We start from the raw sequence: 25,686 nt of genomic DNA, 5'->3' as shown, positions 1-25,686 counted from the left end.
TTCCCCTAAACGCACTGCCCTGCTCTGCTTCTTTGCCCCCTCCCCTGGCTTCCCGCAAATCAGCTGTTCGGTGGGAAGCCTGGGAGGGCTGAGAAGCAGGCGGCAGCTTAGGCCCAGGGAGGCGGAGGTGAGCTGGGGCGGGGAGCAGTTCCCCTGCGCACCCCCCGGGTTACCTGCTGCAGCATGGGCGGCCCTCCTTGTGCCCCCCCCCAGCTCACCTCCACCTCCTTGGGCCTGAGTGCAAAGCCGCCGCTTGCTTCTCAGCCCTCCCTGGCTTCCTGCGCGAACAGCTGATTCACGGGAAGCCGGGGGGGGGGAGCAGAGAAGCAGATTGGGGCGGCGCGTTCAGGGGAGGAGGCGGAGCGGAGGTGAGGTGAGCTGGGGTCAGGCGAGGAGCTGCTGGTGGGTGCTCTGCACCCACCAAATTTTCCCCGTGGGTGCTCCAGCCCCGGAGCACCCACGGAGGTGGTGCCTAAGGTGCCACTTTTGGCCAGTTGTTAAATTTAGAAGCCCTTTTAGAACCGGTTGTCCCGGGACAACCAGTTCTAAAAGGGCTTCTAAATTTAACAACCAGTTCCAGCGAACCGGCTCCAGCTCACCACTGGAAGTGACCCGGGGAACTTTAGAGGCAAACGGTGTTAGAGCCTCACAGACACTCAACGTGTTGCAAGCGGATTCCCACTGAGCTGGTGGCAAGGGGAGCTTGCCACTACCAGGGCCCAGGGTCGGGTCCCAGTGGAGAGGGCGGGTCAGAGTCCCCCTACTACCCTCTGCACTGTGGGAATCCTATGGACTCCGGCCACTAGGCCACACTACCCCACTTGCGAGGGGAATTGTGTAGCCTCTGGCCATTGGGCCGCACTGCTCCAACACTGGGAGCGATTTATATGGACCCTGACGCTTGGGGCAAGTTACATGGACTCCGGCTGATAGGCTGCACTACCTCGCCGGCCAGGGGTGATTGTGTGGAAGGAGGCCATTAGGCCACATCCGGATGCCCAGAGAGAGACAGGCACGGGAACTTGGGAGTGGTGTGGTTTCAACACCCCATCCCACCCCTGCCACAAAGGGATGGTGTGGTGCCCAACCTGCCACACATCCCCTGATCCTTTTTTTTTTTTTGAGTTTATTAATGATTTTGGTAGCATTAAATTAGGTGGGGAAGGAAAAGACTGTGGATTCCAAGGGAAGGAGAGTTCATCCACATTCCATGCTGTCGGTGAGTTGGTCCTGGATCAGAATGTGGGACGTCTGTAAATGTCATCTGAGAGCACTCAATCTGCATATGGTGCTCCCTTTCCTCAGAGTTCAGTTACAAACTTCAAGCCTTCCTGATATAAGCCCAACTCCTTTGAAAAGTGTTTCACACTGTGGGGCCAGTCTGCCTGGGGAGTCAGTCTCTCTCGGGGTAGGAATTACATATAATGGATGTTGGATCCTCTTTGGCTCACACAGAGGAAGATATTGGTTGCTTTTTGGTAGAGTGAAGTTAGTCTTCATCTTTCCTGGCTTTTTGATATGCACAGCTGCTGTTCTATCATCCATCCTCACTTGCACTGATTTCTCAGCATGTGGTGAGCTAATCTTTGTGGGGCTGCTTTGTGTGCCATGAAGTCTAAAGATTTTGATCAATTGTTGCCTGTCCCTGTTGCAGGATGATTTCTCCAACTCTCAGGCTGATGTTTGCAGGGATGATCAGGAACACTGAGTCCCCAAAGGGCTATTTTTATGGAATTTGCAAATTAAAATAAGAACAAGAACTGATGTAAAAACTGTGCCCCTAACTCAGGCTGAACCAAACCTTTTCTTCATGTCCAAAAAGTCCAATAATTTCTTTTTACCAAATCATGAAGGGCAGATGTACATTTTTATAAAAATTATGGGAAAACCTACTTTCATATTTCTGACCCTGCCAAAACCTAGACTTGCTGGATGTCTCTAAAGAAAGCCTGTAATTGAAATTTCCAGCCCATTACTTTTCCTGGTGTGTGTGTTTGCCATTATGATGAAAACGTGGCAAAGTGATGAGTGTGTTGGTGGTCACTGTGTCACTTTAAAAAAAAATGGAGTCCTTGTGGCACCTTAGAGACTAACAAATTTATTGGGCATAAGCTTTCGTGGTCTAGAACCCACTTCATCAGATGCATGGAGTGAAAAATACAGTAAGCAGCTATAAATATACAGCACATGAAAAGATGGGAGTTGCCTTACCAAATGGGGGATCAGTGCTAACGAGGCCAATTCAGTCAGGGTGGATGTGGGCCATTCCCAACAGTTGACAAGAAGGTGTGAGTATCAACAGAGGGAAAATTACTTTTTGTAGTGACCCAGCCACTCCCAGTCTTTATTCAGGCCTAATTTGATGGTGTCAAGTTTGCAAATTAATTCCAGCTCTCCAGTTTCTCGTTGAAGTCTGTTTTTGAAGTTTTTTTTGTTGAAGAATGGCCACTTTTAAGTCTATTATTGAGTGTCCAGGAAGATTGAAGTGCTCTCCTACTGGTTTTTGAATGTTACAATTCTTGATGTCTGATCTGTGTCCATTTATTCTATCATATCTATTCAAGGGACACCATCATAGGACCTAACCACATCAGCCACACCATCAGGGACTTGTTCACCTGCACATCTACCAATGTGATATATGCCATCATGTACCAACAATGCCCCTTTGCTATGTATATTGGCCAAACTGGACAGTCTCTATGCAAAAGAATAAATGGACACAAATCGGACATCAAGAACTGTAACATTCAAAAATCCCCAGCAGCATGTTAAGTGCTTCTCACCCTGAATAAGAGTATCAGAACCTGGCTCAAGATACTTCATTTGTAATGTTAGTTTTCAGTTTAGTCTGTCAACCCCCACATAAAATATTCCTAATCCTGAAACATTAAAGCATCCCAATGATTGAGTACTTTCCTGAACTGAACCTGTTCAGTTGGAATCCAAGCAACCAGAGTTGTTGATATGTAGTCCAGTAAGGCTGATAACCAGATGGCTAGTGTGAAACAGTAAAAGCCCAGCCCCATGGAAGTCAATTGCAAAGCTCCTATAAACTTGAATGGAGCCAGGATTTCACCCACTGAAGGGATTTCAGAGATAGCTTCACCTAGAAATTGAGATGTACTAGGATGCTAAATGGATTTTCCCTGCTGGAAATCATCTTTCTTTTGATATTTTTTGTATAAAGGATTAAAGATTAACCAACCTGTTTTGCAAATTCCTGGAACTTCCACATATTGAAGTATCTGTCTACCCAAAGTGGACCTGCTTAACAGATCAGATGCATCCTGTTTGAGTCATATAGATATGTAGCTTACTTTTAAAAACTGCTTGAATGAATGAATGAATAAACATGTATGTAATGGCAGAATCATTCTAGTGTATTGGCTGCATAATACAAATGTTAAAACTGACTAAAATATGCTTGGGTCTGTATTGACCCTAGAGACTAGGCTGGTTTTTGATGATAAAGTTCAGGATGTAACTTTTCTTCCATCCCCACCATAAAAGCCAGGAAATTCCATACTATGCCAGTTACAGTACCTCATCCTTAACTCTCACATGATGCCTGAATTATTTGTATTTCACAAGGTGAATTAAAGACAGTATGGCAGCCTTTAATTTCTAATTTCCTGCTATTGCCTGACTGAAATAAGAGATCTAATGTTATTAGTGTCAAGCTGTCTAGAGATTTCCCTACACCACCACCACCATGCCCACCCCCAAACTCCCACATCCCTCCATTGGTCAACTAGTTACATGCTGTGTTTCCAATTTAGTCATTTTCCAACACACACACACACCCTGTACATTCAAATACCCCCTCTAATTTCAATTCCTGGGGAAAACATTGCTGGATTAGCTCACAACCATGAGTGTCAACCTCAGGGCAGACTTTCAAAAAGCAGAGCCCAAACCTCAAACTGGTTGTGAGTTCTATACTTAGATTTCACCAACCAAGTAACTAGTATTTCACACCGAGTAATGCTTCTCTCCTGTCTTTGGGGGTTTTATAGCTTTCTATAGTTACAGAGCGAACATTTAAACATTACCTTATAGCATGAGATACAAATATTGTAAGTAGGATTAATACAGGCAGCACGCTACAAGCATTCACAAAGTCTAAACACATTCTTATAATGCTAATATCTATTTTAACAATACTAACACACAGGTGAGCCTGACTGGTTTCCAGCTATGCATTTGTTAGTGTTTAGTGAGGCCCTGTGGCCTTGGGGTGAGCTCGCACCTGGTCTGCCAGTGTCACAATTAGTACAATACTTTCTTCTGTATGCATCTTACCAGTGATGTTAACTACTTACTGCAATTTCCTACAGTAGCTGGGAACAAGAAATCATCCCTTCAGAGGGCTGAGTCACCTCCCCCTTGTCTAATGTTAGCAACTCAGCTTGGATGAGGCTCTGTGAAGATATTGCTGCCTCTAAAAACCTCTGTAAGCTCTGTAAGGAGCCTCTGTAAGGGTGGAGTGCAAACCTTCAAAGAAGAGAAAATAGTAGTAAAGAGCAGCGCCAACTGGAAAAGTGCCAGATGGAATAGTGAGTGGGCTGCAAGCAAGAGAGGAGGGACAGTCAACACTTAATATGGCTAAATAAAAAGAGATATCCTTGAAGGGGAGAGAACTCGTGCTGCTTCTGTCTCATCATCTGAACAAAGGGGATTTTATTCCTTTATATCACTGCTATAGGGAGCTAAGTGCCTTAGGGTTTTGTACTGCTACCCATCACATCTGCACTCAATATGATGGTTCTCCAGGCATCCAGGACTGTGAGTCACCTTGTTACCCTTTGCCTCCAGCGTGAGGGAATCGTGCCTCTGCCTGGCACCCTAACACCACCAGCCTTCCAGCTACTCAAGCACTCTCCTCTGGGCTATGCCAGCCCTGTCTTCATCTTGCAAGTTAACAGTAGGTACATCCCTGACCCCGAGTCCCTTTGAATCGTTCCCCCGTGATATCCAGCCCCTGACACTGGCTACTCACAAAGCCCAGATCCTGTGCCCCCAAAGTTGCAGTGTGCCCCAGTTTACCAGTTTTGCTGTAAACCACCACTCCTGTAAACCACACAGCACTTGTGAGCAATTCTAATCAAACAAAAGTAGGTTTATTTAAGTGAGGATAAATTGATGGAAACAAATGGTTATAATACAAAACAAAATCATAAAATGCAAACCTGTCTTTATACTTAGTAGTAGTTACCTTTGCTATCTAATACAATAGGTTTCCCTTTTCCCAACAAAATTCAGTCTGTTGCAGAGCTGACTAGATTCAAAAGAACCAGGATCCAAACAGTCATGAAAACACCTCTGCTCCACAAGGGGTTTCTTCAGGAAATGGATCCAGAGGACCTCTTCCTCTTCTGTTATACCGAGACAGGTTTTATTCCTATCATACAGGAGAGAAACATTTTCTTGTTATACGGAGGCTTTGAGTGCATATAGCTTATCAGGAAGAGGTTTGCCACTTTTCATGCTATTTTCAGTGCAGGTTATTGCCTGTTCCAAATCCCACTGAAGTCAATGAGAATCTTTCCATTGATTCCCGCGAGCTTTAGATCAGGGCTTGGAGAGCAAGAGGATTTTAGAATCATGTTGGAATGGATGGAGACCAAAAGGATTCAGCAAGGACTGCATAGGGAGGGGCTGAGAGTGTGTGGTAGAGATTGAAGTGAAAGTTGGGTGACCAGATAGCAAGTGTGAAAGATCAGGACTTTTTAGAGGGGTATGGGCCCAATCATATCAGGACATCTGGTTACCCTAAGTGCAAGACACTCTGCAATCGCAGTGCTGCCACAAGCTTCGTGGCAAAACGTCTTAACTGTAAGAACAGTAGGACAATGGAATAGACTGCCTTGGGAAGTTGTGGAAGCTCACTGGAGGCTTTCAAAAGGAGGGTGGATAGCCACCTGTCTTGGATGGCTTAAACACAACAGATCCTGCATCTTGGTGCGGGTTACACTAGATGACCCTTGTGGTCCCTTCCAACCCTATGATTCTATGGCAGATCTACCAAGCTGACTGAAAGTGAACATAAGAATATAAGAACATAAGAACAGCCGTACTGGTTCAGACCATTGGTCCATCTAGCCCAGTATCCTGTCTTCCAACAGTGGCTGGTGCCAGATGCTTCAGAAGGAATGAACAGAACAGGGCACTTTACTGAGTGATCCACCCACTGTTATCCAGTCCCAGCTTCTAGCAATCAGAGGTTTTGGAACACTCAGAACATGGGGTTGTGTCCCTGACCATCTTGGTTAACAGCCATTGATGGAACTATCCTCCATGACATTAGCTAATGCCTTTTTGAACCCATTTATACTTTTAGCCTTCACAACATCCTCTGGCAATGAGTTCCACAGGTTGACTGTGTGTGGAGTGAAGAAGTACTTCCTTTTGTTACTTTTAATCCTGCTGCCTATTAATTTCATTGGGGGACCCCTGGTTCTTGTGTTATGCCAAGAGGTAAATACCACATCCTTATTCACTTTCTCCACACCTTTTGTGATTTTATAGAGTCCAAGGCCTGAGTGGATGGGGCCACATAGGTTTCCATAGTCAAAAAAGATAAGAGTTTTGGGATTGTTCTGTTGGTTGGCAACTCATTACCACAAAAGTAATGTTAACTTTCTGCCAGTGATGAGAGAGGGGGGACGTTTTAGTGCACCCCATGCATTGGCATTGCCTCCCAGCTATGTCTGTTTCATAAAAAGAAGACACCAAAGGAGATGACAGAAAGGCAGGGGGAGCAAAATAAGCTGGGACAAAAACAAAAATTGAAAAAAGCTGGTGGGGGTGGGGAGGGGTTTACAAGAAAATAAAATAACATGAGGACAGGGAAATGAAGTAGCCATCAGGAAACCAAGTCTAAGAGGAGTGAGGTGTAATGAAGAGAAAACACCAGTCCATGGAGCTCTCCACAGGGGCAATCTCAGGCATACTGTAGCCATCATAAAAATATTGTTTTTCGTACAGCAACACCTCAAGCCCAATTTATTACAAAGTAGAGGGAGCTGTTAAACAGGGAGAAGTCCCTTCATCCACTTTTGCTTCTTGGGGACCACATGAGGTTAGTTCAGTTTACACCTTTTATCACCCCTGTGCACATTTCATTGGCTTGCAGGAACATTCTCCCCACAGCAATAAAACCAAAATTACTGCAAAAAGCAGACCATCACATAGTTCTACTTGAACTCAAAGGAGCTTAATTAATGCAATAGTGGCCACAAAATGCCATTGGATGCTGAGCTTGCTATTTAATGCTAAAGTTCTGACAGCCTGCAGGCCTTGGACTGGGCAGAGTAGTGTAGTGGGACTGGAGGGTGCTAAATAATGCATCACAGTGTGTCATGGTTTCCACTTTCCAAGATAGGGTGGTTTTCCTAACCCAAAGTGGTGGCATCATTATTATCAAGATATTGCTGAGTTTTAGAAGCACATCCCTGCCCATCTTTGGAGCACATGCCACATCCTCTAACAAATAAGCAAAGGATTATAAATTTGCACATATTACATATATATTGCACGCACCAGTAGAAACATGTGCCTTAGCATTATCTCTTGTGGGAGTATAGAGAATCTGAATAATCTAAATTATGAGAGAAGTCAGGAAGACAGATCACTTTTAAACATTTGAATCCCACAGCTAAGTATTAGCACAGATAAACTATCTGATTTCATACCAAATCCCCGTCCTCTACCCTCTGCATGAAGCCTGGAGCTCAGCAGTAGATGGGTTAGGTTTTCCAGTTGACTAGTAGAAAGGGCCAGAAAGCACTAGCCTGTTGGGAAGAGCAGCAGATTTGGCAGCTCTGCAATATTCTTGGCACTGCAGATTTCCACCTAGCCGTATCCAGTTCCAATAACTCGTCATTATCTTGAAAATGTCATAGTCAGATACCTTTGGTAAATAACATATATCAAAGCCTCGTTGCTAAACTGCAACAGCAGAAAGCTTAGTTTTCAAAATGAAGGTGAGAATTTGTACATGTGAGGAAAGGGCTAGTTTTCTGAAGACTGACTGCAGCATTTCCACCCACCACAGACGTGCTCCATTCTAAACTCCTCCAGCTTGCTTTTTATATCATCCAGATAGCATTTCCTGCAGACATCACAGGTGCTGATAGGCAGGAAAGTCTGACGAACCAATGGGCCAGCTGGGCTCCAAGACACATGTGCCAGGCAAAGCATTTGGCCCTTGAAAGAGACACAACTTCTCTTGCTTGCTGCAGCATCTGTAGTTTGTGTCTGAGGATGCCTCAGTGATGTAGATATTCTGCGGATAATTGGCATAGTGGTGGCTTTTGATATTGTTGACTCCTCTTTCTCCCAAACCAAGCAGAACATGAGAAATGACAGGCTGCATCTAGGGTAAAATTAATTTATTACACAGTCAGAAAACCCTTAGTTTGCCTGTATAAAGTACTCCAGGCAAAGGGCTCTTCTCTGTGTGATCCCTCTATAGATGTTTTAGAAGCATGCTAGTCAATGACAGTCAGGTTAGTCTTATTTCCTTCCTAATTTACTCTTCCTTATGACGAATGAGCGAAATTCTATTTTCGGTTACACTGACTTTAGTGTCATTGAGTGTAGAATTTGCCCCTATAAATTTAAGCAAAATATATGTTTATTCTTTCTAGCATTTAACATCTACAGCAACATGGCCTGATAGGACAGAAGTGGAATGACTGTGCACATATTCCCACAGGGAATGTACTTGCTATGTGGATAAGCATGGGAAAAATGCATTCATTATCACTTATTTTTAAAATGCATAAAGATTCTATCTAAGCTTATTTCTTGTATAAAGTACTACACAGTCTTTCAAATGATCCTGGGTGTCTGCCGGGATAGTTTAGTCAAACAGGCAGCTCCGACCTTTTTTCTCATGTAGGTGAAATCAAGTTGGAGCTGTATCTGCTCAGGAATGCAATGCTTTTTTAAGGGTTTCCAAGTCATCCCAGCTCTTCCCCTGCCAGCACATGAGTTACTCTTGCATGGTCAAGTGTCCAGCTTTCCGGGTAGAGGATACACTGGCTCAGTCTGATGTCCAGTTTTCAACTTGCTTTGAGTCGATTAAGTTAGAAAAAAAGGCATTTAAAGTATTAATTTCTGTTCCCCTTGTGGTGATGCAAAGTCACCTTTGTGGGTTTGATTGTACATGCTAGTGCTCTCTGCTTCACAACGCTGTCTTGGAATCCGGGCGGGTTTGTTTGCCTCTGTTTAGCACTACACAATTATTGTAGTTTCCATGTGCTAGACACCCCTCTCTGACACACAACCCAACCCTCTTTTAAGCTTTGCCTTCTGACAAAATTGGGCTATGTTTCAAGCAAACCTGGGCTGTGTTTCAAGTGAACCTGAGCCAATTTTTAATTTTATTCCAGTTTATTGATTGGGGTAGAAACCATAATAAACTCAGAGGCTTCCCTTAGTTTTATTTCAACCTGAAACTAGGTAAATCTCAGACAGTTTGGCTGATTTTTCACTTGCAGTGTTTGCCTTAATTCAAAATGTAAAGGAAAACTCAGGGGGAGGCAAGGGGGTTAAAACCCCATGACCCAAAACTGAGGGAAGGGTTTGCATGAACCCCTGTGAACTCAAGATGTCTGAGTTTCACATGGCTAGTTTTGTTTCAGGGTCAGACTTACGAAATATAACTATTTAAGAGCAATAGAACCCAACACAGGGTCAGATTCTGATTCCCATAATCAAATTGAGTAGCACCTTGCTTCAATAGGGCTACTGCTCATGAAGTGAACTGATCTACATGAGTACGGTTGTCAATATCAGACCGATAATGTTTCTAACCAACAGAACTGCAATCTGTTAATGACCTAAAGTACACTTATCTTACCTCTGATCTCATATTCCCTGCACCTAACTAGAAGCTGTTTACATAGCAGCCTAGTCTGCAAGCACTCTGAATGCAGAACTCCCATTGATTTTAATAGGACTTCCCTTTTACAGATAGTTTATGACATTAGCTACAGAAGCCAGAGATAGGTGTGTGGCTTCAATTTTCATGTGGGCTTTTTTTGACATATTTGAAGGGCATCAGAAGATTTTAATATTAATATTTAATATTTTAATATCTATTTCTAATTAAAATCATATGCAGATCTCCCACCGGTTTGAGCCCTCCTGAGTATGTATAGAGGAAAATGCCTAACTTTCCAGCCTCTAACTGTAGGTGTCAAAACTTCCAGGTGAGCAGATTAGTGCCAGTAATGGAACTCACTGTGACCCTGGTGGCTAAAGGACATAAAAGCATTAGACCCAGGATGGGAGATTATAATGGGTTGAAATAGGCAATTATGCTCAAACTGAGAACTAATTTTCTCTGAGATGTGATACCAGCTGGAGTGGAAGCGCAGCAGCCATTCCTCACCAGCAACATTACACAATGCAGCTTACAGAAAGAAAAGGAAGGGAGAAGTGGCCAACAGAAAGTGCAGGGAAATGTATGGAGACAATATAAGTGTCTGAGCTGAAATTTGGGCATGATCCATGAACTAGGACCCCACAGCATCTTTCACAAGAGGTTCATCGGGGTGAAGCTTCTTTCATAGTAAAGCTGCAAGCAGTGCTTCCCAGGCAACTTCGGCTCCAGGTCCCTGCCCTGATTGCTCCTTCCTACCATGTCCTAGCCCCTATTAGCTACCAACAGTGGGCAGGGAGAGCTAAAGTTGCCTGAGCAACATAGCTAGGAGCTCAGCAATAGAGGACTCTTCTGCGCCTGGTGACGTTCCTGAGGATCATTGCATTCAATGAACCTTAGGAAAGTCATCAGAAAGGGACTCTTACCCTGAAGGCTTAAGACATTAGATGGAGGATTGAGAACAGAGGCATAGCTACCATCTGTACCATCATTAGCATTGCCCTTTTCACTCCATTCCCTTTCATTGCAGCACAGGCCCCTTTAAAAAAATCCTGTCTTTGACTGAGAGTCAGTTCTAGCACCACTTTTTGGAAGTGGAGGTCAGAATTCATTATATCAGACCCTGGGGGGACTGAAAGTCATTTTACAGCCCTTAAGGACCTTCAGCGAGATGAATGCTCTAGCCCTGGTTCTGAAGTAATCAAATTGCCAATATCATCATGGAAACACTTTCTAAGCAGGGCAGACTATACACTTTTTTAAAATTTTTTCTTTTAAATACAAACATCCCCTCTCCTTCTTACTGTCCTGCCAATGACCTTGTCCCTCTCCTGCAGGCAGACTGGAATTCACAGGTTCACACCTCAGACTTGCTCAGGCCTGGGACTCTAATAATGAACAAGTGACTGCCAGATTCTGGACCAGTTTGGAGACAGGATCACTGTTCGTAGCCATAGTGTCGGACCAAACTCAGCACTCACGACTCCCGCAATGGGCTAGACCTACCAATCCTGAGGTGAATGGCCAACGTTTTACATTCCCAGCTCCTCGTATGGTGGCTGAGCTCACTAGCACCTTTTTTACCACTGCCTGAAATGCTGTTAACAGAACATACAACAGAACAGGGGGGAAAGACCTGTTTTATGTAAACTATTTGCCATGCAGACTCTACTGCAAGAACACGTGGGACCTGACCAAGCAGTTTCTCTTAGGACCTGGCGATGCAGAGAATTAGTGAAACAGCCTGTCTCCTCTGGAGACCTCTGTTCAAATCCAATTTAATTCACAAATGGAAAAATTTGGCAGGCTTGGGCTCGTGTTTGTCTTCATCACAAAACCAATACAGAATGCCATGTGACTGGCAGTCTCCACCCAAAAGAGACCTTGGAATAATGGGAAGCTGCAGGTCAGCACTGAAGGTCTGAGGCAGCCCTATGTGGGGTACTAAGACTGGAACAGTGAGAGACATTCCAAGTTCAAATCCCTTGGGCAGTGCTGTCAGAAATGTGTGTAGGAAAGTTGACTAGCATCTGCCTTGAGTTGACTAGCATCTGTACTAAGACTGTCTTATGTCAGGAATACCTATCATAAGAACAAAAAATCACAAACAAATCAATATAATTGATCTATTGACTGCATCAACAAGAGACAAGAAAGCCAAAGTCTCAATGAGCAAGCATGGTGCCTGTGTCTCCTCTCTTGTAGGCTGTAGCAGCTCTAAGAACAAAATGGCCAAACACGGAAAGGTGCTTAGACATTGAAAGACGCAGTGCCAAAAAAAATTAACTGCATCCTCCACGGCAAATTTTGCTTTCTTTTATTATAAAGCTTCATCGTGTTGGAAGTCTGCATTTCTGTTGTGGCTGAAAGAATTTCTCCCACATTCAAGCCCAGTAACTTAAACAACCTCCTCAGCTCTCCCGTAGGCAGAAAACGTATCACACGGTGTTGCAATAGTCCCAGCAGCAGAGTCTTTTTCATATGTATGATTTCTGGCCATCAGGAACAAACATTAACCACAACTGAGTAGATTTGTTTATTCTTACCTGCAAAACCAGTGTGCAACCAATGCCAACAGAGTTGCCCACTTCCACTGATGCCATGGAACCATTTCTGCCAAGTTTGGGTGGCTTCTCCGTAAAGGAGTCATGCACAAAAACCAGGAGGCCTCACACTACCATCATGAACCCTGGATGATGCTCTGAGTTTTGCAGACTGAGATGTTGGTTATAGAACAAATGTCAATGTTTTAAATTCCTTATTCTACTTTTTTTTTAATTTGAGGCCAGATTCCACACCTTTACTTATGTTGATGAACCTTTCCTCATACAGGAGGCCTTAGTGAAGCCAATAGGTTTATTTGCATAAATAAGTGCTCCCCAGCGTGATTAAAAGTGGAAGAATCTAGCCTTCCATAGCCTCCCCCCCCATTGACCCAGTCAATCAGTTTTGGGGACATATTATAAAAGCTAAAAGCAATAATCCATAAGCGATAATCCAATCACATCAAAATGGCATTAGAAAAAATAGACCTCCCAAAAATTTCCTTCCCATCATCACCCTATCATTCAGCCCACCCCCTAGTCTAACTCTTAACTCCATAAAAAACCTGGGAAAATACGTGAGTCTTGAAGCATCTCATATAGATCCCCAAATCTGGGCACCAGGTCAGATCCTCAACTGGTGTAGTTCCACTGAAGTCAGTGGAACGACGCACACCAGCTGAGTGAGGATTTATATGACTTTATGTGCAAACCTCAGAGATAAACAGTTATTAAAAGTGTGGGGTTATCTCCATATGTTTTCTTGTCCCCATATTATTGTTTCCAGTTACGGGTGATAGTGAGCCAGTGTGACATGATATGGAAACTACAACATCCTTGCACTATAGAATGTCATCAGAAAGATAAGAAAGTACTGCCTGTTGGAAGTTGATGGGCCTAGGATAGTCAGAAGCGTGAGAGCAAGACTGGGAGCTAGGATTACGGCTCGCTTGTGGGCCTGGTCTAGAGTAGAACTGGAACCAGATCATACATGTGGACTAGAGAAAATATTGGCACTGACTATGGCAGGGTTGCTATTAAGGAAATTAATTGGTCCTGTCTACAGTTAAGGTTGGGTCCAGTTTTTTGGGCTCAGGCTAGTGATGCACTGGAGTGGGCTCTCAAGGATTCCTGGAAACCACTTATTAAACTGCAACAAATTGAATAGGAAGCTAGTATGATTTCCTTCTTTCTGATGCAGTTACCTTCAGTCTGGATGCAAAACATCATTGCCAGGGATTATCTGTCCTTAACACTCATAGAAATACTTTTGCCCAACACATTTTTGGTTTTGAAAGGGACCAGATTTCACTAAATTTCAGGTGTTTTTTAATGTGTCAGGAAGGATACCCTTGCCTCCGCCTTGATTTCCTAGAAGTTCTTCATCCCAGCGCCTAGCACCTACTTCAAACTGCACCAGCTGGACACAGTACTATCCTATGTGTATATGCTCTGTCTTTCAGGAACATAATATAATCATCTCCAGCAAACACAGTTTTTAAAGAAGGTTTGACCAAGGAAGAAGGCAAAGCCATTTGGCAAACGAGGGTCTGAGAAAACATTTCTGTTTAAAATGAATAGATCCCCTAGTCCCTGGCCCACGGGCACTCATAGAATCATAGACTTTAAGGTCAGAAGGGACCATTATGATCGTCTAGTCTGACCTTCTGCACAACGCAGGCCACAGAATCTCACCCACCCACTCCTGTAACAAACCCCTAACCTATGTCTGAGCTATTGAAGTCCTCAAATCGTGGTTTAAAGACTTCAAGGAGCAGAGAATCCTCCAGCAAGTGACCCGTGCCCCACGCTACAGAGGAAGGTGAAAAACCCCCAGAGCCTCTGCCAATCTGCCCTGGAGAAAAATTCCTTCCTGACCCTAAATATGGCGATCAGCTAAATCCTGAGCATGTGGGCAAGACTCACCAGCCAGACACCCAGGAAAGAATTCTCTGTAGTAACTCACATCCCACCGCATCTAACACCCCATTGGGCATATTTACTGCTAATAGTCAAAGATCAATTAATTGCCAAAATTAGGCTATCCCATCATACCATCCCCTCCATAAACTTATCAAGCTTCATCTTGAAGCCAGATCTGTCTTTTGCCCCCATTGCTCCCCTATACTGGCAGAAGGGGGAATTTTGAGTGAGCTGGTTATTTAAAATATTGGCAGCACATCACTGGGAAGAGGGAATGAAGAACAGAGAAAACAAGGGAAGAGGCAGTGTAGTGTAAGAATAGGATAGAGTATCCCTTTAACTAGTCAGTGAGCCCTCTAATGGTGCTCACAGCGTTCTATATTTTAGAAGGTGCCAGAAACTAGTCAGAGCAGCATTATGTAGGAAGGTAGGCCTTGCGTGTTTGTGTATATTTACTTAAGACATACGTACCTAGCAGTGAGAGACAATAATGGGGGGAGGAGCAAGAGAGAAAGTAACACAACAGGTGGGACAGACCAAACAGGTGAAAGCAGATTCCTAGTGGGTCAAGAACCACTCCTCCCACCCCCCGTATTTAACTGTTTCACCTTCTCTTGCCAACTGGGTTGTCTCCCTACTCCTCCCCTTAACCAATCCATGTATCTCTCTCCCCAGACAAGAACATGCTGCATTTATGGCTCCCTAATGATAATTGTTTCATGTACCATCTGTTGGGTAGTAACATTAGAGGACTCCATATGTGTAAAACTAAACTGATTCTTTATTAAGAGAATTATTTACAGAGGCATTGCAACTGCATCTAGGAGTCTATTCATTTGCATACAGACCAACTTCCTGGTGCCTTTCCAAACTCTTCCCTTTTGCAACCTCTGCTCCACCCTCCAAGTTCCATGCAGGTTGCTATACTTTCCTAACAAAAATTTTTGTTATTGTTCCATCTTTTGTACAATCATTTGCTTAGTTACTGGGGCCAGAGGTTACCAGTACATAGTCCACTCTAGGGATATGGCCTTTACTGCCAACCAGTTGTCTGCCCCATAGTTTTTCATGTATCCTGGTCTTCTAAACAATCTCCTAGTTATGTTATTGTTGTTGGAGGGGAATTGTTTCCACCCACTGCAGCCTTCAGTATGTTAGCAGTCAACCTTTTTTTCCCTCTGTATTGCTCATATACCTTGTTTCTGACTCTCCTATGTCAGGCCAGCTGATGACTCATTCTAGGCCTTCCTGGTCCTGGCTTTGGTCCATCTGTCTAGGTGTGCTCGTTGTCTGCCACTACTCAGCAGTTGTGTTCAGTTTCATCTCTGCCAACTGTCCTGAGTCTGTAGCCACCTCTTGTGACATGCAGCTTGGACTGTTACCTTTCACTATTGCTTTGTGTGGCTATTTGATGGTTGGATCCAGACCTGCTCACCTGAGCACAGTGACTTCAGGTCCTTGGCTCCTTTGTTGTAACGGGCTGCCAGCTTGGCATTCTCTTAACTGCTTCTCTTTCCTGTCTATCATTCCTCCACTGGGCTGCAGCAAACTGCACTACATAGGAAGCAGAGTCTTGGTTCTCCAACACATTAGTCCCTGTGCTGGGGCACTATCTAGTCCCTGGGTGGGTGTACTGTGATGGTCCAACGTTGCTAGATCTTCCTGCCTGTTTTGCTTTTGCCGTCAGTCTCTTGGCAGTCGTTAATGCTGACTCTGGCTTCCCATTGCTTTGTGGGTATGACAATCCCAACAGGGGTGCAACAGCATGACTACCAACCTCAGGGTAGACTGTTAAAAAAACCCAGGCACAAACCCCAAATTGGCTGTGAGTTCTAAACTTAGATTTCATCAACCACCCGCACCACTCCTCAGCCATGTTAACAGCCTTAAACAGAGTTAGAGATGGTCCTCTTGGATACTCTGGCCTGTCTTGCCACCCATGTGAGCATATCGCTGTCATAGATAGCCCTTAAACCAAGAATCACAGCAATATGCAAGTTACTCCTAGTCCCAAAGGACCAGTCGCTTACCACAGGTCAATTGCATCTTAGATCTCATACCAAGGACAACAATTGTGGCCAATCCTCTAATAAACTATATGAAGATTTATTAAATAGGAAAAGGAAACTAGAGAGTTATTTACAGGGTTGATGAAAGCAAACATACACACACAAATGAGTTACAGTCTTGAGTTTTAAAAGATAATAGAGTCTTCTATAATCAGTAAGCTCTATTTGTCCTTTTTAACCCAGGCTAAGCAGCTGGGGAATCTCTTGCTTATGCCTAGGAAATGTCTTGCCCCTCCAAGGTCCTAGAAATATAGAGATGCTTAGTTTCTTTTGTTTGGGGTTTTAGCCTTCTCCTGCCATGTGCTCTCTGCTGCAAACTCAGCTGGTGGGAGGAGTCCATTCGCACGACTCATCTTTATGGGAAGGAAAGCGAAACAACAATAAGTGTCTTTCATCCTTTTGTTGACAATTTCTCAATCCAGATGTAGGGAGTTTGCAGTTGTAAGATCCAACCATAGCCTGTATCAATAGGTCTTCTCTTTCAGAAGGGGTGTAACAATTTCTGTAGAAGAGTAGCTCTTCATTGCCCTCTCCTGCATAGTGATTCACACAGCTCACTATACATCCACACAAATATCACATTACAATATGGAACACCGATATTACAAGAAAGATTAAGTCAACGAGTCACTAGCATTCAGTAGAGTCCACACACCAAACACTTTCTTATCATTCTAATACCTATGCTATTAATGTTAACCCATAAGTGAGCCAGATTTCAGTGTCTGTCTGTGTTCAGTTAAGACATGGGGACCTTGGCATGAGCTAGTGCTTGGTCTGCCAGAGACAGAGTGGATACCCAGGGGAAGATGTCTTGAGTTCAAATTCCCATTTGGCACTGAACTGTTTGAATTCTGCTGCAGTATACTATGGCCCGCTGTCTGAAAATAGCATATCAGGAATTCCCTATCTTGCTAAATGCACCTTCCATTTCCAGATAATAGTTTTTTCTTAAGTGTCCTCCAGATAGTCCACCTCCCAGAAACTGGAGCAGTCATCAGCTGTGACCATGTAGTTCCTGTCATTACAAATGAACAGGTCTGTTCTGACCTTTTCCCAGGGTCGGGTTGAGATTTCATGAGGCTGTAGAGTCTCCTTCTGATGTTGATCATTGTATTCTTTGCACACCTCACGCTGTTCTGTGTATATCCTCAACTGGACAGTCATGAATGTGCAATAGATACACTCCCTGGCTCAACTCAGGTATGCTTCAGTGCTTGGTTGAGTTTACACTGGAAGACCTCTGGGGCTGGGCTGCTGTCCATTGGCATTCATACCCAGCAATACTTGCCAAAAAGGTGTGGCAAAGATTGTCAGGGGGATGGCTTGCTCATCTATTTCAATATACTAGAACCCATTGTTGACATCACAAGCAGTGAACACTTTTGGCCTGGATAGATTGGGTAGTATGTCCTCAGTCATTGATAGTGGGTAGTGACTTCTTTTCAATGTTCTATTAAGAGGTTATTGATCAATATGGATTCTCAGTTTCCTTGAAGTTTTTCTCACCTCTACTAGACTACTGTTCCACACTGAGCTAGTTTTGATGGATGTAATGTGCCCCTTCTTTGCAGGCTTGACAGTTCCTTCTTCAATCGCTTCACCAGGACTAATGGAATTCTGTTTTGGGAGCCTCAGGGGCTCCATGTGGGATTTTATTTCTAACTGCAGCTTGTCCTCTAGGTGTCCATCTCCTTAAAATATGTCCTTACATTCTGTTAGAATACTAGGCAGGGCCCATGGTAACTGTTTCCCCTTCTCTCTCACATTGAGGATACTGTGGTATTATCCTGTAATCAGTGTGAGAGAGAAGGGAGAACAACTGACAGCTTTCTTGTGCAGCATGTGTACGTTGAGAGTCTTTGGATCGACTAAAATCACACTGGAGACATCCTCCTCCTCCTCGCTGGAAGCGTCTGTGTCCTCAGTCACTCTATGTACTGTTGTAGATGCAGTTTGGGGACATAGGGTGGTTCTTTTCCCCACATTTCTGGCACCATTGCCCATAGGCTGGGCATCTTTCTTTCAGCATTTCATGCTGCTTTCCATAGTACATATGCTGGAACACGACGCCTGCATTATCAGTCAATCTGTCTCTGCCCCGACTTCTGGGTTCCTTTATCTTGAGTGTATGTACTTGTTCTGTACTAGTGACTGTCATTGTTTTGATCCTTTCCTGGGACAGTTCAGCTGCCATAGCTATTTGGAGGCATTTCTCTAGGTTTAATCTGTTTCTCTCAATAGTCTGTCCTGTAAACTGGACTCACATGTCCCACAAGTGATTCCCCCTCTAATTAGTGAGTCTCTTATGTCTCCAAAGTTACACGTAGCTGCTAGAGTTCTCAGCTCTATAATGAATCTATTCCTTCTTCTGGGATTTTTGTTTGTTTGTTTTTGGGTTAAAAATGGTAAAATTAAACTGGCCCTTTATTAAGAGAATTATTTACTGAGATGTTGCAACTGCAGCTGGCATTCTAGTCATGGGCATACAGACTGACTTACTAGTGCCTCCTATAAATGCTTTCCTCCTGCAACTGTGCTTCTTCCTTCAGGTTTCATGCAGGCTGCTACATTCATATACACGTATAAAATACATGTTAAAATGCACACTTGAATAGGAATTGTGACAAAGTTCCTGCTCTATCTTGGTGGGTCTTGTACTTATTGGCAGATTGGCTCGCCTTGGAGCTTCACGGCAGGCCTCAGCTTGGCCATTTTTCTGAACCCACAGTCCGGTCGACTCCTCCTGTGTCTGACCAGGAGTTGGGAGGATTTGGGGGGAGACCGGGCCCGCCCTCTACTCCAGGTTCCAGCCCAGGGCCCTGTGGAATGCAGCTGTCTAGAGTGCCTCCTGGAACAGCTGTGCGACAGCTACAACTCCCTGGGCTACTTCCCCATGGCCTCCTCCCAACACCTTCTTTATTCTCACCATAGGACCTTCCTCCTGGTGTCTGATAATGCTTGTACACCTCAATCTTCCAACAGTCCGCATGCTCACTCTCAGCTCCTAGCGCCTCTCGCTCCCAGCTCCTCACACGCACACCACAAACTGAAGTGAGCTCCTTTTTAAAACCCAGGTGCCCTGATTAGCCTGCCTTAATTGATTCTAGCAGCTTCTTGATTGGCTGCAGGTGTTCTAATCAGCCTGTCTTAATTGTCTCCAGAAGGTTCCTGATTGTTCTGGAACCTTCTCTGTTACCTTACCTAGGGAAAAGGGACCTGCTGAGCCTGGGGCTAATATATCTGCCTTCTATTACTCTCCTGCAGCCATCTGGCCTGACCCTGTCACAGAATACACTCAAATGCTTGTGCATATAACCGAAAATGTCTGCACACACTATTATACATAAACATTTACACCTATTCACATGTACAAACACACATGAGTACCCATGCACAGATCCCATTAGTTAGCACACTTTCTTTTAGTATTGCCATAACATAGTATTGAGGGTGTGGGATCTGCGGGCCTAAAAATAGGCAGCAGGCTGACAGCTGATCTCAGCACAAAAGAAACTCCATATATCAGGAATTTCAATGGTTGACAGGCGGTGGATCCATCCTGCTTTGTGCTCTCTGCATGCCCCCCAGTTTCCCTCTCCCCCCACCCACCCAATGTCTAACGTCTTCAGCATCCTCCCAGCAGAGTTTTCTGGAAGCTACACAAACAAAGCAAGCACCCCTCGGATGTATTTCACAGGAATTCTCTGCATTGGACTTGCACATGAGTGGCGAGAGAGAATTTTAACAGGCAAAGCTCATATGAGCTCATCTCAGGAGACTGGGCATTCCATCACTCACTCATGGGCCAGGGGAAATTTAGGCCTTTATTGGGGGAATTGAATTCACGTGCATTGGCAGAGATGGTAAGACTGAAATAGCAGGGGGTACTACAGTTCATGCAGGGGTTCATTAGCAGAGGTTTGCGGGGCACTCAGGACTAGAATAGCAGCTGGTGCTGCAGATCAGGATCAAGGTGCCTTGGCAGAGCCGTGTAGGGAAGCTTGCATAATGATTAAAACTCCCCATGACTGGTTGCTCTGAATCCATTCCGGCCTTTAACTTTCCAAAGGTTTAAAAACTCTCTTGAGTATTTGGATTCTTTGATCTGCATAGAATCAATGTTTATTTTTTTCATTATAAAATACAATTTCAGCTGCTGATATTATTGGGGAGTCGACTGTAGGCAGCTCTCACTCTGATATACAGGCAAGTGTTTGGGGGTAAGGTGGGGGCAAAGTGAGGGTGGGTCACATTGTGAGTGATCTGCATTCCAGGGAGGATTCTCTGAGGCGAGCACTGCCTTTGCTGAGGAGGGCAGCAGGTTTTGTGGTGGGAAAAGTCAGCAGATCTCATCTGCAGAAACTTTCCATACTTTTATTTTTCTTGGCCCAAATGCACATTTTTTCCTTCACCTTTTCCTTGTTGCCGTGATTTTCTGGAGGTGGTGTTACAGATGTGGTACAAATTGCACTGTAAGATATATGCACGTCCAGGGAATTGAAACAAGATGTTTCTCTCTCACTGAGTCCAGAGGCGATCCCTATGAAATAAACCCAGACGTCACTTCTTCATAAGGTATGGATCTGTCTGACAGGCTTGGGCAAAGTGCTGAGCCCTGGAACTGCTAATTGTAATGAAAACCATGGAGGTTTTGAACATATGCAGAAATCTTTCAAAGGAATCATTTCCCATTAATGCTCCACTTCATACCTCTTAAAATAGAGCTTTTGGCTCCTATATCTTTGCTGTTTGGCTCTTGTAATGGCAGAACAACTTGCTGGTGATGCTGGTGAATAACTGGCTTGCTTGCATCCATCCTGCGGCCTGCCACTACCATGACATTTTCATAAGTCATGTTAGCACTGGTGGAAGGGGGCAGATTGACAGTCCTAGAGGGTGATATTTTCTTTTTATCTGTAGCACAGGTAGTAGCAATGTAAGCTTCCCTGTAACACTCAGCTCAAGCCACCTCTAAGTGAGAGGATAGTTCATTCCCCTTGTGCATGGACTCTTAGGCCTGTCTACTTAGGCAGCAAACAAGGGTGCTACATATGGCAGTGTTTTTTATGGTGTATGCATCTGTCCGCTACAAAATGGAGTGAGGCTACTAACTTATTTCTCATAGACCAATTAAACAGCTAGCAGATGTTCAAGACTTTAAGTCACTACTGACTTGAGAAACATCAGAACAATTGCTCTAGGAGAGAAAGGTAATGTGCTCTGGTACCCTCTGCTTGAATTATCCAGTTCTTATTGGGACACGTCTAATTTAAACCTGTATTAAAAGGGGATGGCATACTACTGCCAAAGGTAACGCTAATAATGGAGCAGAAGCTAAAAGCTACATAGCGAAGCATGGAAATACTAGCTTTGGGAAAACTTCAGCATGTCTGCCCATTTCTAGGAGACAGAACAGATCTGTATCTCACAGAGAGGTGGGAGAGCAAACAGATTGGTTAGAGAGAAAATTATAGCAAAAGACAGCTTGAAGAATGTGAAGAAGCTAAAGGGTTGGCCATGTTGCAAGAGCAGAGATTGAAGCGAGATTAGTACGGAATGGAGACCAACATATGGCAGGTGTAGCAATAAATTACCAGTGATGTAGATGGGGAGACTAACTGGGAACCATTTTAGGAGCTTTAGGATCTCAACTAGGACTGGGATTCTTAGTGCTGGAATGGTAGAACCAAAGTGAGCCTTTACTGTTCACAGTGCAAACTGAGGCTGCATGATGATGTAGCTAGAAGGTTACTAGAGATTTGCTAATATTCAAATAAATGCACGTGGGACTCACGAAAGCAAACCACAGCCACATAAAGAAGGGTAGACTGATAAAGAGGCTGGCACAATTCCTGAGAGTGCTTCCACAATTAATCTGCACAAGAATGGAATTTCTGTCTCTGCCATTGCTGTCTGGTATTCATAACTGAGGCTATCAAGTGTAAGCAAAGAGCTGTGATTCCAGTGCCTGAGAAAGCTGTGACCATGTCAAATACCTTCATATAAAGAGAGAAACAAAATCACCTACAGGCAGCCACAAACACACCTCAGCACCTCCAGCCCTGTCATAGACCAGGAGATCAGATCTGGTCATCAGATCAGTGGTGGTCAGGAGCCAGAAACTAGAGTCAGGGGTCAAAGAAGGAGACAGATTCAAGAGGCAAGCCAAGGGTCAGAGCCAGAGTCAGTAGCTGGGGAGGGAGTAGGAGCAGGGATTTGGAACAAGGCAGGAGGGCAGGAATCAGGAACAGAACAGGAAGGCAGGAATTGGGAACAAGGCAGAGCTCAGGAGTCATGCAAGAAGGCAGGTTCCTACAGTGGCAAGTAGTTGATCTGTGACTTCTAGTAGAAAATATCCCCAACAACCGGTGATGGGACACTAGATGGGGAGGGCTCTGAGTTACTGCAGAGTATTCTTTCCCAGGGATCTGCCTGGTAGGTCTTGCTGAAATGCACAGGGTCCAACTGACTGCCATATTTGGGGTCATGAAGGAATTTACCCCTGGATCAGATTAGCAGAGACCCTAGGGGCTTTTCACCTTCTTTTAGGTCACAGGTCACATGAGTAACCTAGAGTAAATGGTGGATTCTCTGTAACTTGAAGTCTTTAAACCATGATTTGAGGACTTCAGTAACTCAGCCAGAGGCTGTGGGTCTGTTACAGGAGTGGGTGGGTGAGGTTCTGTGGTCTGCAATGTGCAGGAGGTCAGACTAACTGAGCATGATGGTCCCTTCTGGCCTTAAATTCTGTAAGTCTGAGTCCAATGTAGCAGCCAGCCAAGGATTCACATAGTTGCTCACACAACTTCCTGTTCCTCTTCCTGGCTTAAATAGTGAGTCTTAGCCAGCTGGAGAGGCTGGACATATCTTTCCATTAGGACCTTCCTGGGCAGTGCCTATGGTGAGCTAGTATCCACCAGCCCACACTCCATGCTGGTACAAGTAAGCTGCTGGCAGGTGGCTGCACTCTGAGGACTGCCTGAGAATCCATGGACTTGGATTCAAGACACATGATCCCTCGCATCTCCCTTCCCAGGGCACCCTCTGCGAGTCCGTGGGGTGGGTTTTCCAGGTTGGTTCTTTTGGAAGCTCTTCACTAGATCAGGGGTGTGGACATTTTCTGTGTGCTTACAGGATCATTCTTCGAGAGGGTTGTAGTCTGAATCAAATACCAGAGTTTACCACATCTCATTCGGGCATCAAGGATCTCCTGGAGGACATATTTGTTGTGACCATAAACATGTACCAGGACGCCAGGGAGCAGCTGGGAGTGATGAGGAAACATCCTGCAATAGAAGCTTTAGAAGTGATACGTGAAACACGATGTGGATTCAGAGGGCCTGGGGCAGGAGGAGTTCAAAGGTAACCAGATTGATTAGGTGGCAAATTCAGTAGGGGCCCAGGAACTGGTAATCTAGTTTGCAAGAGGGCCTGTCTGTGTGCAGATATATAGTTGAAAGCCACAACATCTGACCTATGGAAAAAATGGGCCCTTCTTGTCATTGTTCTGCATTTTGCTTATTGCTTCTCTTGGCATCCTGTAGGTGGGTTTTAAGGTCACCTTGGGGCTGATGGATCTGTTGCACCCAGTCTAAGGCTCTGGGATTGGGGAGGCCATAAATAGTTCCAGGTAAAATCAAAAGTGGACCCTATAGTTTGGTGAAAAGGGGTTCTGTCATGTAGAAGCATGTTCCATATTGTTGTATGCAAATTCTACATGGGGTAGTAGCAAGGACCAGTCGTCTTGGTGGTAGTTTATAGAGCACCATAGGTACTGTTCCAGAATTTGGTTTGTTCTGTCTACCTGACCATTTGACTGAGGGTGATAGGAAGAGGAGAGACAGGAGCAAATGCCCAACACCAGAGGACTTCACACCAGAAGTGGAAGTTGTGGGCTGCAATCAAAGATGATGTGTTCCAGGAGGCCAACAGCTTGATGCACCCAGAGCCAGGCAGTTTTCTACTTATCCCTAGCTCTAATACATACGAGGTTATATGACCCCTGGAGGTCTAATTTTGTGTATATCCAGGCAGCCCCTACACGGTCCAATAGTTCAGGGATTAAAAGTAGGGGGTACAGTTCCTAAGGGTGATCTGATTCAGCACTGAGTAGTTCATACAAAATCAGAGGCTACCATCTTTCTTTTAAAACAAGAGGACCAGCGCCCCAGCAGGCAAGATGGATTTGCAAATCAAGCCCTTGGCCAGGTTCTCCTGCAGGTAGGTGCACAGGGTGGCTAATTTGGGTTCAGACTTGGCGTAAATGCAACCAAATGGAATTCTCTCTCTTGGCGGTAGTTAGGTGAGCAGTCCAAATCCCTATGTGGGAGTAGGATGTCTGCATTCTTTTTTTCAAATACATCGGCAAAGTATGTTCTATGGAAGTCGAGGCGCCACATCAGCAAGCGAGTCTGTTGGACCAGCTACTCTGGCTTGTGACTGTCAGAGCTCTGCTGGGCACTCGCTACTTCCTGGGATCAAGTAGTGCTGCCGGCAGTATTCTGAAGAGAAGTTGACCTTTAGTTTGTGCCAATGAATGAGAGCGTTATGGAAAGTCAGCCAAGAAATACCCAGGATCAGAAGAAAATGCAGGGAAAAGGCACTAAACTGCAGCATCTTTTGGTGTCCTTGGATGGTGACCTCTAAGGGCATGGCCTGGAGGATAGCAGGGGCCCATCAATTTCTCTCAATAAAGTTCTCTGCTGCACCCGAGTCAATGAGGGCCTGCTGCAGAGGGATTGGAAGGGAGTGCTCTGGAACAGAAACCAATGGGGGTGGGGAGGGGAATGGCTGTAGTGCCACCCATCATTCTGCCTGCTATTCACACAGTCGGTTGTCAAACCAGATGACAAGATCCATAGAGGTGCCCAAATCCATCAGGAACTCAACTCTAGCCAGTTCATCCGTGATCTCATCCTGCAGTCCCCATCAGAACTGGAGAGGCTGGGCTGCTGCATTCCACTCTGTCTGATGTGAGATGGCAGAAGTGTGCTGCATAGGAGGCAGCTGTTCCTGACCTGTCAGAGTTTCTGCAAGGAGGCCTCAGCAGAGTGAGCATGGCTGGCATCACCAAAGATGGTTGATATTGCCAGCTGGAAAGTGTCCCAGCTAGATAGCACTGAACTGCTGGCTTCTAGCATGGGGAGGCCTAGTCCAAGGCCTCCCCAGTCAGCAGGCTGACTATTAGGCCTACCTTGGTCTGGTCGGATGTGTATGGTTGAGGGAAAAGCAAGAATAAAAAGTGGCACTGGAT

The sequence above is a fragment of the Lepidochelys kempii genome, chromosome 7 (genome assembly GCF_965140285.1).
Source record: "Lepidochelys kempii isolate rLepKem1 chromosome 7, rLepKem1.hap1, whole genome shotgun sequence".
Taxonomy (NCBI): domain Eukaryota; kingdom Metazoa; phylum Chordata; order Testudines; family Cheloniidae; genus Lepidochelys; species Lepidochelys kempii.
The sequence above is the reverse complement of the archived record's forward strand: the minus strand, read 5'-3'. Positions refer to the sequence as shown.